This window comes from Protopterus annectens, chromosome 10.part0 (genome assembly GCF_019279795.1).
Source record: "Protopterus annectens isolate FY-2018-M chromosome 10.part0, PAN1.0, whole genome shotgun sequence".
Taxonomy (NCBI): Eukaryota; Metazoa; Chordata; order Ceratodontiformes; family Protopteridae; genus Protopterus; species Protopterus annectens.
The window spans coordinates 131,915,612-131,928,916 of NC_056744.1; the positions used below are offsets into that span (position 1 = coordinate 131,915,612).

General features: G+C 38.4%; 1 protein-coding gene and 1 pseudogene across 2 annotated transcripts in view; both read right to left on the minus strand.

Moving 5' to 3' along the window:
• PRKCA (protein kinase C alpha) overlaps nucleotides 1-13,305 on the minus strand; it is a 2,412,375-nt gene that overhangs the window by 928,062 nt on the left and 1,471,008 nt on the right. The gene's annotated exons all lie outside the window — the stretch shown is intronic.
• Nucleotides 11,565-11,656, minus strand: LOC122814624 (annotated as a pseudogene).

Genomic DNA, 13,305 nt, shown 5'->3' on the forward strand with positions numbered 1-13,305 from the left:
TTTTGAGAAGTTTTTCACTGTGGTTTTCTGGGCTGGGGGTGGGGTCGGGATGTGGATGTCCACTGAGATTAATTTATGGTCCGATCTTACCAATGAGGGGTATACCTCTGGTGTGGAGCACAGAGTCCCCATGTTGGTGATGATCAGGTCCAGTATGTTTTCCCCTCTTGTGGGAGTGGTGACTAGTTGTTCCATAGTATTTGAGTTTATAAATTCTAGGAACCTTTGGGCTAGGGTGTTGGGGCTTGAGTAATGCTCCCAGTCTATGTTTTGGTAGTTGAAGTCACCCAATATAATGGTGTTTGGAGAGACCTTCATATTCTCCAGTGTTCTCAGGAAAGCCAAGTGAGGTTCCTGAGTTTGGGAGGGTGGTCTGTAGCAGGCTACAAACTGAAAGGCAGTTTTGCCCACTGTTAGTTGCACATGGATGGTCTCCGATGCTTCGTGCAGTGCCACTAACCTGGAGGTGTGGGTATCTTTGATGAATATGGATACTCCCCCTCCTTTTGTGGTTCGGTCCGAGTTTTGGGGCCGAAAAGCATGGTATGAGGTATAACCTGGTAGTGCTGAGATGTTCTCGGGAGCCTTGAACCAGGTTTCTGTTACTGCACAGATATCGATATTCTCCATGCTGAGGAGTGCTTCGAGTGCATGCATTTTGAGGTTTAGACTTCTGGCATTGAGTAGCATTACCCTTAGTTTCTTTTTCCTTGTGTTGTCTATGGAGGTGGGTTTGTCTTTTGAGCCTTGCCTAAAAAGGCACTATGGGGGTGGCAAGAGCCTTTGCCAGTATCCGAAAGCCCAGGGGTGACAGGTGCAAGCCGTCTCTACCGAAGCAACGTGGCTTGTTGAGCATGTCATCCCAGGCTGACAGACACTGGATCCCCTTTGAATGACACCAATACTTTAGCCAATTGTTAAAATTGATAATTTTGTCTTTTACTGTAGCATCATTCTTGGTGAGGGTAAGATGCTACTCAAGGTCAGGGTCATATCGGCATGGGTACATGATCAGAGAGCTCCTCTATGTCTCTTTTCATGTAGTCCAGGGAGGTACGTCTCAGGTCATTCACACCAGCATGGACAATGACTGAGTCATATTTGTACTTGCTTTGGAGTGACTTGAGTGCTTGTGTTATGTGGCGGATCCTGGCGCCCGACAGGCAGCTCACCATGACCTTCTCCTTGTTCAGCCTGGTGAGTGGGACATCAGTGTGTCTGACAATAGAGTCACCTATTACAAGTGTATCAGGTGTGTTGTTTAGCCTTAAGGGCTGTGACTGTTTGGCACACTGACTTTGTGAACTATGTGTTACACGTGTTTTGTTTTGGGGTAGCGGTTGCTTGGATGTCTGCTTTGGAGATCTCTGCTGCTTAGGCAGATTTTTATTTAGATCCTCTGAGTATGTTTTTGTGTGTTTATATGTTTGGTTTGCTGTTGTGGTAGGTCTATGTGAGACTGGATTTGTGGTGTGTGTGGTTATCTTCTCCTCCTGACTGACTGCGCCAGTACTGAGTTGAGAGAGCTCAGCCTCCAGTTTGGCTATATAGTTGCATCTCTCACATATATTTGAACTTGTTGGGAGGAGGAGAGGGTTGTCTGTGTACATGAGGCAGTTGTAACATTGCCTCAACATTCCCAGATTCACCAGCTAGACTGGAGAGGAAACCAGCAACTGACTTTTGGACATGCCAGAATAGTATAAGTAACTCCTTTATAACTGATCAAAAAGGACCAATAGGAGGCCGAGTACTCAAAGGGAGTATATGAGGATGTAGTGCTTTTAGTTTATTAGTGCTAACTTATAAAATTGCTTATATGAGCAAGTGCAGGGCTTTAGATTGAAAATAGGGTCCTTATTTTAAGAGTTAGAGCAGATCTAAGGGAAAAAGTGAAGAGTAGACTCTGTGGAGCAGAGAATGGTTTAAGCCTGATTAAGCGGCGCTGAGCTATGCGCAAGATCGTGCATAACCGCGCCAAAGTGGGTTTTTATACAGGGGACTTGAGAGAGCTAGAAATTAGCCCAAAACGGCCAATAAACTACAAGATTCTGTGCTGAGATCACTCCTCCAGGGACAGATAGGCTGCTAAAAGCTCCCCACTCCTACTGGTGAACAAAGAAGCTTCCTTCTATCCAAGTAAGGAAATGGGCAACACAGGAACTATTCTAAAGTCCAGAATACAGCAATGCCTTTAGGGACTATTCTAGGTCAGGAAAGGTGGGAAACAAGGATATTTTTTGTTTTTTTCTTTTTTTTACAAGACAAACAGCAGAAAATGCACAGTAAATACTTAACACAGGCTAGCGCACTTGAGTGGGCAGCCTCAACAGTTAAATTCAACAAAAAGACAAACTTTAAAGTGCAGGTATAAATTAATTGCAAAAACAAGCTTAAAACAGGCAAAAGAGCAGATTTAACTCGCTTTTCGGTGAGAATAGACAGTCGCAAAGGTAATAGCAGTAAAATGTACTTAAATCAGGTAGCAGTCACTCTTTTTCATCTCTCTGCTGCTAGCACCACTCTGCAGGACCACGAGGAGCTTTTGCTGAGTTGGAACAAGCGCTAAAACCGCGCCAAAGCGGGTTTTTATACAGGAGACTTGAAAGAGCTAGAAATTAGCCCAAAATGGCCAATAAACTACAAGATTCTGTGCTGAGATCACTCCTCCAGGGACAGATAGGCTGCTCAAAGCTCCCCACTCCCACTGGTGAACAAAGAAGCTTCCTTCTATCCAAGTAAGGAAATGGGCAACACAGGAACTATTCTAAAGTCCAGAATACAGCAATGCCTGTATTAGGGATATTCTGGGTCAGGAAAGGCAGGAAACAAGGATATTTTTTTTTGTTTTTTCTTTTTTTTACAAGACAAACAGCAGAAAATGCACAGTAAATACTTAACACAGGCTAGCACACTTGAGTGAGCAGCCTCAACAGTTAAATTCAACAAAAAGACAAACTTTAAAATGCAGGTATAAATTAATTGCAAAAACAAGCTTAAAACAGGCAAAAGAACAGATTTAACTTGCTTTTTGGTGAGAATAGACAGTCACAAAGGTAATAGCAGTAAAATGTACTTAAATCAGGTAACAGTCACTCTTTTTTGTCTCTCTGCTGCTAGCACCACTCTGCAGGACCACAAGGAGCTTTTGCTGAGTCAGAACAATTGATGTACTGGGTATGCGTGGGAACGCAAGTCCCATATGCATGCGCAGTACATCAAAATGAAGAAGCAGTATACCACAACCAGCGGAAGAACAGTAATCTGCTGTTATACAAAGACATTATTTAAGAAAAGTAAGTATTTTTTTCTTAAATAATGTCATTGCATAATAGCAATAACCGACTCCGTTAGTTGTGGTATATTGAAGATTTATCCACGGTTGCCTTTGTTTAATCACTCGGGCTTTGCCCTCATGATTAAACCACACCAACTGTTGGCAAATCTTCAATATACCACACCACGAAAACTGCCCCACTGATACAGGATTAATTAATGCTGACATTATATGCTAATACTGACTGTAAATATTTTACAATGGAAATAACTGACATTAGTGCTATTTTCTGATACTCGAGTGTACTTTTAATCATTCAAACTGAGGGCTTTCTTAGTTAGATGCCACTCTTGAACAGATACTCAGGGCCTTAATGCTTTATTTTCATTTTTAACCTTTTTCACTGAATTTCCACCTTGGCAATTATATAGCTATGGTTTTTGGCTTACTTAGGTGTTCATTTGTAGATTTACACACATGTTCATTCATATTATATGTTTTTTTTTTATATACAAACCTGATGAAGTATTTATTTGGTACAAAAGTGATCTTTGTTAAAAGTATTTTAGTTTATATATTTATTGTGTTAGATGTCTAGTTGTACATCTTTTTGTTAATTAGTCATTTTGTTAGTGAGTTAGTTTCTTATTTAATAAACTCTGGATTACTAGGTTGGCCTGTATAAAGTGTTAATAACCAGTTCTTATATATTTTAATTTGTCTCTAGCGTTTTAGTTTAATTTCTAAGGTAGCACAGTCTTAGTTTACACTATGGTGTTAAAGGGGAAGGGGGGCTTGGTTAAGGAATGAACTTAATGCTTTTATTTCTCTTAACAGGACCATACTCTGTAACCACTCCCTTGTTCCAAATAACCTGATTATATATAAATAATGAATGTCTTTAATGCTTTTCATTATACTCAACTAGGATCACTTGCTAGTGTGTTTCAATAAAGGATATTCCATTTTTAACCCAACTGTGGACTACCTACTATTTTCTATTTTATTATTTTGTAGTACGTATTTTACAGTTTGATGTTTATTAGTGAACTAGGTGCAAAACATAATTCAAGGAGTGAATTTCACATCCTCCACAATACTAAGTTTCGTCTTGTTTTTTTTAAAGAATACAACTTAGATTCCAAGTTTCAGAAAAGTTCTTAGGTGGTAGCTTGGTTAACATCAGCTATACCTGAAGCTTTTCTAAAATGATGGAAATGATTACAGTATACTTCTGAGAGAGAATTACACTTGTTTATGACATAAAACATCCATAGCCAAAGAAAATCAGAGACAAGCACTGGTGTCAGTAAATTAGTGACATCTAATCCTTTTTTTTACATTAATATCTGACAAATGTCTTAACATCAACCCTTATTTGTATGCACTAACTGTGTGTTCAAATACACCATCAAATAAACTTGTGAAATACTTGCTGTGCAACATTGCTGTCTGCTCTACAATGACTAAAGACGTTCTCCTTATAGCTTATTTTCTACAGGGGGGGGTTGCACTAACTGTAACCTGGAAAGCTATATTCAGATGGCACACCGCAGGCATTAAATATCATTCAACAAGGCTCACACATAAGCTGAGTGGTCACATTAAAGAGATGGAAACTGATTGTTAGCAAAGCTGTACTGATGAAGTGTGGCTGTAGCGATAACACTTGTTCTTGAAAGGGTACAGAGCTCATCAAATCATTCTAGTCCAATGACTGCAGAGAATTTCAGAACCATAGGTACATAAAGAAAGTTTCCTTCCACTTATTCAGCATAGGCCCTATAGGAGATGAGTGAACACCTGACCTATGCGGAATGTACTGACAAAGAATGTCAATTTAATAAGGCCCATTTGCAGAATGTCATATATTTAACCACCATGGGCTATATGGAATGCTGAAGGCATTGCCAAACAACAAACACTGACATTATTCTGTGCAACACAATTAGGCATGCATGTGGTAAGAGTCTGTACATTTTAATCAATACAGCCTTGATGAATACAAAACATTTTGGCATGAAACATGTTTCACTATTGCAATGTAACTGATGTAACTCATTCGGTATTATATATGGAGCAGTAATAACTTTCCTTTTTGCAATACTATTAAGAACCAAGAGAAAAAATATACCTAAGAATATTTACTTATCTTTGATGACCAAGTGGGTAGACTGGTCCTTGGACCTTTTTCAATGAACTTTGAAGATGTTACAACTAGAGGGAAAGGAGAATTTTGTCCACAGCACACATGCAAAGACACTAAACAGAAAAATTTTGACATAAAAGCTAAGTCCTGTACCCTTTCAACAGCTAAGGAAATAACTAGAACAGATGAGGCTTCAGGCATGGATATGTGCCCCACTGCAACCCAAGACAGTTTTCCATGTGTTGTGCTCCCTCTGTTGAATAGCTAGTAAGAATCAGAAAGGAAGAACTGTACATAACATAGTAAAGTGAATGCCATTTCAGGTCTGCCATCAGAATAAGAAAAGCATGGCTATTAACATCAGTTTTACAGACTCAAACGATAGCTATGACATCATTACTATTATCATTAACCCCTCCCATTTCTACATGGGGTCATGGTGTCATGCCAACTGTCACTATCTTTCTCAGTTCAGTGTCACTCTCCTACCTTCTTCCATGGCTATGCATGACTGTTGCAGGTCCTGTCTAATGCAATGTATCCATCTCTTTGCTGGCTGCCCTTGTTTCCTCTTGCCTTCTTCCTGTCTCCTCCACATCATCGTCAATAGATTGTCCTTTGCTCTCCTTTGCATGTGCCCCAACCACAAGAATCTGTTCTTTTTGCTATTCTATGGTATGCAAATGGAGCTACTGTGGCTTCTGTTGTGATGTCTTCATTTCTTCATCTGTCCCACACTGTGCACTCCACCACCCATCTCAGGCACTTCATCTCCATCATCTTAGCTGCTTTAGCTCCACTGCCCAGGTTTCTGTACCATACAGTAGTACTGGTTTCACCACTGTTTTGTACACCTTACTTTTCATCTTTGGCATTCTTCTGTCACATGTTACACTGACATTCTTTGCTAGTTGGCTGCAACATCTCCTCTAGCTTTGAAATTCTCATTCAGATATTTCCTCAAGCATACCTCCTAGATTTCTGAAGCTGTTAATCTGTTTCATTTTTTACCTTCTATCTCAATTTTCAGCTTCTTTTGATTTTCCCCATTTGCTGCCATGGCAACTGTCTTATCTATACTTGATTCATCTCATGTGCCTTCATTTGTGCATTCTATTCTCTTATAATTTGCTGAAGTTCTTGTTCAAAGTATGTTTGTAATGCCACATCATCTGCATACAGCATCTCTGTTAATCAGACCCCTCTGGCCTGTTTGCTAATGAAGTCCATTGCCAGTATGCCCATCAGTGGGTTCAGAGCTGTAGCTTGATGCTTGCCCACCATAGCTATGTCATCTGCTATGGCTACGTCAATATGCACTGAGCATCTTAGCACTTCAGTTATGATTGCAAATGCTGGATCAATACTCCTAGATGAGCACCTGCCAATGATACCTGCTAAAACCTTGCACCTGGTGCAGCTGTCCCTTTGCCCTGCCTTAGTTATTACTATGCTGCACAGTTTCAAGACACAATAAATTTCAATTTAACACAAAACTTTGACTTCTGCAAAAGACTCTGTAAGAATCACGTGTTTTTCATGCAAGTCTAGCACTATGATGTGCTAAAGCAGTAAATGCATTTGTAGTTCAGAGCATAACAAACAGTAGTATGCTAACTTTAATTATATCTTTGCAATAGCTGCCTCTGTGCACACCTACATTCTAACCACTAGCACTTAATCTGCTGTAACTTCCATATTTTATTTAGAGAAGTCATGTTAGACCTTGCTAACATACAGGTACATACTCATCATTGATAACTTTATCATCAACTACTGTTTTAGTAAGTCTTCAGTCTGGCAGTATATCCTCAGTGGCTATCCAGCTTTCCAACATCTTTTTTTTATTGCAAATCTGGTTGGGTTGCATTTTCTGGTGACCAAGGTAAGTCACTGTTAGAGGGACACATGGTTCATTTTGTAACAGTCTTAAATTTATGGAAGATATGACTACTTTACCATTTTGTGCTCATCTGCATAGTTGTTGATCCAAAGTTACTTTTCTGTTTTGAGATCAGAGGGAACAATCCCAGATAGATTTCATGACCTTACTATGAATTATGTAACTGATTCTCTATCTGTTCTCTAGCCATATAGTATAAGGACTTATTTTATATTTGTATTTAATTAGCATTCTAATGCTTAGTGTAAAATTCTTTTTAAATAAGATGAGTAAAGCTAGGTGAAATGAGTGGGGTTTGTAGACATGAAGTACAAGATTAGGCACAGGAAAAAGCATGGAAAATGCTTGCAGGCTGTTCATAGAAACCAGAGTGGTAGGGCACTTTTTGATTAATGCCAAAACATTATTTTATTTGACCGTACCATTAGCATGCCACTTATAAGCTGCATCTTGCTTTCCAAAAAAAAAATGCACAGGTAAATAACTTCCTATCTTTTTAGATTCTTTTACACTGTATTCCCCATGCAAAATAATTTTAATTGTTGCTTTTTTAATATATTCAGTATTCTATATTTTCTTACTGTTTCTCCAAAACTCCTTTACACTATGATAGTCCAAAAAAATGTGTAATTTTTTTGGCAAGCATTTTATTTCTTTTCATCATATTGTCTGTATTTTATAAACCTTTTTATTGGAAATTTAAAGTCAGTCAGCACAAAACATCTTTACATTGCCACTGCCCTTCCATCATCTCTCTCTTTCTTTTATTGTCCTTTTTCTTACATTCAGGAATTGATCTCATTGGTATATATAATACAATCCCTTTCATTAACATGGCCTATTCTCCTTTATGTTTTTGGTGCTTCATCTTTAAATACGTTCCATTCTTTATCTGTTGTTTTCATTTTTTCTTTTCTGTCATCAGTTTCTCCATAGCTTACATTTAACACATTTACAATCGGTCTTTCTTTTTCATGAACTATTATCTTCAATACCCAATGTAAATCTAAAGAAGCCAAGAATGCTAAAGGTTTATTAATTCTAAATCACCTTATTTATCTTCATTTTGCATTCCTTCTTATAGGGTTCAATCTTTTTCTAAATTATTTTTCTTAAGAACACAAAAAGACACCCAGTGTCCCTTAATTTCCCTAATATAGATAAGGTATCTTTGTTCTTAAATATCAAATTCTATATCCTCCATGGAAGCATTTCCTTTATTTGCCTAAAATTGATTTATTTATATATTTAACATATCCCCCACAGGATTAATATTTCTCTCTCTCTCTTACACCATCTACACATACTAAGTCATGATACCCTTTGCTTTTTTCATCACTCAGAACTAAGCATACTGCCTCTAACAGTGTTATTAATTCCTTCATCATCACTTTTACCCACATCTTATTCCTTATAATGGCCATCACTAAATCATCTGCAGAGCTCAAAAATACTGGCAAACATTTCTCCTCACAATATTGCTTTTGCTTCCTTTCCCACTTTTATTTGCTTTGCCTACAACAACATTAATAATTAAACAGCCCCATACAGCTCTCAGCTCTCATTGGGCAATTTTGTTTGAGGCCATTCCCAGTTTTGATTTTACTCCCTATCCATTTATTAGTACTTAACTTTTAACCATGATGTCTTGTATACCCTCACTTCTTCTTCTTCTTTCGGCTTTTCCCGGTTAGGGGTCGTCACAGCGGATCATCTGTCTGCTCATGATTGGCAGTGGAGTTTTTACAGTGTCAAGTTGCCAGCCCGGCACCCAACCTTCCACAGAATGCACACACACACTCACACCTAGGGCCAATTTAGAGTGTCTAATTCACCTACTGCATGTCTTTGGGATGTGGGAGGAAACCGGAGCACCCGGAGGAAACCCATGCGACCACAGGGAGGACATGCAGACTCCCTTGTATACCCTCGCACTAATGACCCCTATTGTTTTCTTCGGGATTTTATACGTGTGTCCCGTAACTGGTAATGCCTAATCTTATTATATGCTCTCTTGATATCACTTGCTTCTATTCTTTGCTCTACTGTTCCTTTACAATGCCAATCATTATTTCTTTTATCAATGTTCATAGGTTGGTACTAGGCTATCGGCCCTAAGGCCTATGCAAGCCTAGCCATAATAATTCCCTGGAATTTTTTTCCCACAATATTTACTTCTCTGGGCCACTGTCTAGCAGGGCAACTGACATGATCCCCTGGGTGAATTTCCTATCTCCCATCCAGTCATCAAGGTTCCTTTTGAAGAGGGCCAATGAGGTGCTCTGCTTGACATGTATGGGCAGTCTATTCCAGAGTATGGGGAGTCTCTGGGTCAGGAACCTATCCCTCCAGCATGTTTTGTTCATTGTGATGATAAGGTTTAGATCCCTGGAGCATGTGGTTCTGAGGGATTGGTATTTCATTAAGTGGAGCATGTCCAACAGCTCAGGGTTTGACATGGCCTTGTATGTTAAGCAGAGATCGCCTCTGAGTAGATGATATGCCACAGAGTATAGCTGGAGTTTTTTTAGATGGTCAGCATATGGCATCCGCTTTAGGCCTGTGATTCTTTTAGTGAGGTATTTCTGTTGCAGATGTCTTGTGAGGTACATACCAAATTGGGCATTATACTCTATAATGGGTCTAATGAGGGATGAGTACAGTGGGACAATGACCTCCTTTTTTCTGGATGAAAAGCCCTTAGTGATGAGGTGTGCCACGTAGAAGGATTTCCTGACTGTTGTGGCATTGTGGTTTTTGAAAGTGAGACCACTGTCCACTTGTGTCCCTAAGTCTCTCATCACATTTTTTGATGTTTAGTGCCCTGCCACCTATGTGATAGTTCATGGGTACATGTTTTTTTCCAAAGGGGATGACTATACATTTCTTGGCATTAAGCTTGAGCCCATGGCTCTGGCACCAGGCATCTGTTTCTGTAAGGCCCTTTTGTAGAATATCCACATCATTTGGGGATTCAATAATGGCTCCCAGTTTGCAGTCATCTGAAAACTTTGTTAGCCAAAGTCCCTTAGTGTTGGCCTGTACTTCAGAGAAGTAGATACCAAACAAGAGTGGTCCCAGGACTGAACCCTGAGGTACTCCACTTGTCACTTGTCTGGAGCTGGATTTGGAGTCGGCTACTTTTACAGTCTGGGTTCTGTCAGTAAGCCAGTTGGCAACCCATCGAGTGATGTAGGGATTTATGCCCAGCTTAGTAAGTTTATCTATGATTCCAGAGTGGGAGATGGTGTCAAAGGCCTTGGTGAGGTCCAGATAGGCTGTGTGGACCTCCTTACCCTCGTCCACAGCTCTGGAGACCGATTCAAAGAATGTAATCATTTCCTTAGTGTTTCTTCCATTCATTCCATATACTCCATCTTGTACTACTATTTTAATAATGTCTCAAACATCTTCTGATATATTGTTATTATTCTTTTATAATAAATAGTACAAAATGTAGTAAAATGTAGTACAAAGTGTATTTCTTTTTTCTTCCATTTTTTTTCCATATCATGTTTTGGAGACTCATTACATCTCCTCATCTGTATTCCCCTTTTCATCCATTCTATTACAGTTTTTATGTATTCTTTTTCTTTTTATTCCATTTTTCTCCTAAATCTGATACGTTCCCTCTATTCCTGGTACCACGTCTTTTCTATCTTATGGCTATATTTAATTATTTCCTATTAACATATTTTTTTAACATTCCTTATTTTACTACCAATTTGTTTTCCCTTATTCACCTGCTCCTTATACATTTTTTCTTATATACTCCTCTTCTACTTCTAAAATTCATTTCTGATTCCTTGAAAGCCTGCCACTCCAATCCTTCATTTTGCATGTTGTACTTTCATTATATTTTGTTAAGAATCCCAAAAAGTGCTTATTTCTTCTTCCTTGTCCTGCAATAAGTATTTTGTCTCTGTAACAGATATTTCACTCTTAATGTAGTCATATGTATTTATGTTGCATTTTTATGAAGCCAACTGTCCTTCTCATCCTTGTCATCCACTCCTTTGCCATCCTCAATGTACTTCTGTCACACACCTGGTTTTCAAAGTCATACCAATAGTTCTCAATTTCTTTATAAAGCCCCTTATATTTGTTTTAGGACTCATTTATCCCACTGTCTACATGTGATAAAATGCCCTAATTTCTTTGTCTTCTCACTTGCAATTCAGCACTTATATTCATTTGCATTTTAAACCCATTCCTATCTTGTTACTATCCTCTCCAAATGTTGACACTATTGCAGTGTGATTTGAAAAACCTATTAAAATAAGAACAGATACTACATTTGATCTTGGCCAAAAGGCAAGGAAACAATTTAATCTCCAACTACCTATGCCTCCCAAGTCCATTAAGATAATACAAAAATTAATTTCTCTCTGCCTGATCCTCTGCACGTATATACTCTTTCCCTCCCAAAAGTCAGACTGACATTTTCTATTTGCCTACATTTTTACATTGTCCACTATTTTTCTTTTTCCCTGCCCTTAAATTATAGTCACCTAAATTTATAATCCTTGTATTAATTCCACCAAATATTTTATTTTTTTTAAATAACTTTTCCATTTCATTCTGATATTTTCTATTCTGTTTTTCATTTGGTGGTTCATTTCCAGTAATCCACCTGTTGTTCCAACAATAACATCTAAAATTTTGATTCCTGTATTACCTATCAAGTCTACTATCCATGAGAATCTCTCTAGTTCCCGCTGTCCACACATCTTCTCTATATCTGATGAACCTGTTGCCTCTGCCTTTCCTTAACAATCTTTGATGTCTAGTAAAATGTTCATATTTGTGCTTAATTTTTTACACCATTTTCAATGACTGAAAAATTCTCTTTCCATTTTTTTAAATCCTGTTGACCTGTTAAATACTTTTTCCTATGCCTGTCATGGCCACCTACTGAAATCTGGCTTTCAATGGTTCCCCCTTTTCACTTTACTTTCAGTTTTCAGTTTTTTGCATGCCTTCACCCAAGTTGCTCACACCTTCCATTTCTTCCTGTGCGGTCTTCCTTTTTGTTCTTCCTCTTCTTCCTCTTTCAAGCACCACAGTCACATCGTGCTCCACATTTTCTGTTAATTCATTTTCAAACTCTATATCATCAGATGCTTCTCTTCCACACGACTGAGCAACTAGTGCTCCTATTTACCATAAATATTTACCATAACTAGAGCACAGGAATTTAAAGTTTCTTATTACATGACATTTCTCACATTGGCTACATTTTCTTTTATTGTATTCATTAATTAAAACATTTTCCTCCCAAAAAATGTCTGGTAATAGTAATGGACATTTCCCCTTACCCCATAAATGCTCAAAATACATAGTGTAATGCTTAAATATTCCATAAAATTCATTCAAAGACAGCCACATCCCCTAAGCCCCAGTACATAATTTCCTTCCATCTTTTTTTCACAGTATAAATGTCTTTTTACAAATTAGAAAATTATTTTCATAGTGCCCTGTTCAGAAACAGTGTCCGTTCTAAATTGCAGCAATACTTCTTTTCATTCACTATGTCCAAAAACATCTGCAAACACACAGAAATTTCAAGTATAAATATCATTTGATTCATCTACCTTAAGCATATGTTTAACAGTTCAAATTATTCAAAGGTTAACCAACAAAAGTGTTTATTCAATAGATGTATTAGAAAACAAACAAAAGTCGGTGTAAAACCTAGTGTTTCTGCCACCAGGTCCTAAGTGTCATTTTCTCTCCTTTCATGCTGAACCATAACCCTGTCTCACTTTCTTGTATTTTAATTGTGTTACCTCAATGTCTGCAGTAAACTAGGTATCCCCCCCCCCCCCAACTCCCACAGTTTCGTCTAGACTTTCACCATCATCTACTGCCTGCTGCTGGTCATTAGCCTATGTTGCACACCTTCTGTATAGGTTTTCCACTGCATCTGCACACAAAATAACACCTGACTCACTTGGTTCTGCTGCCACCATCTTC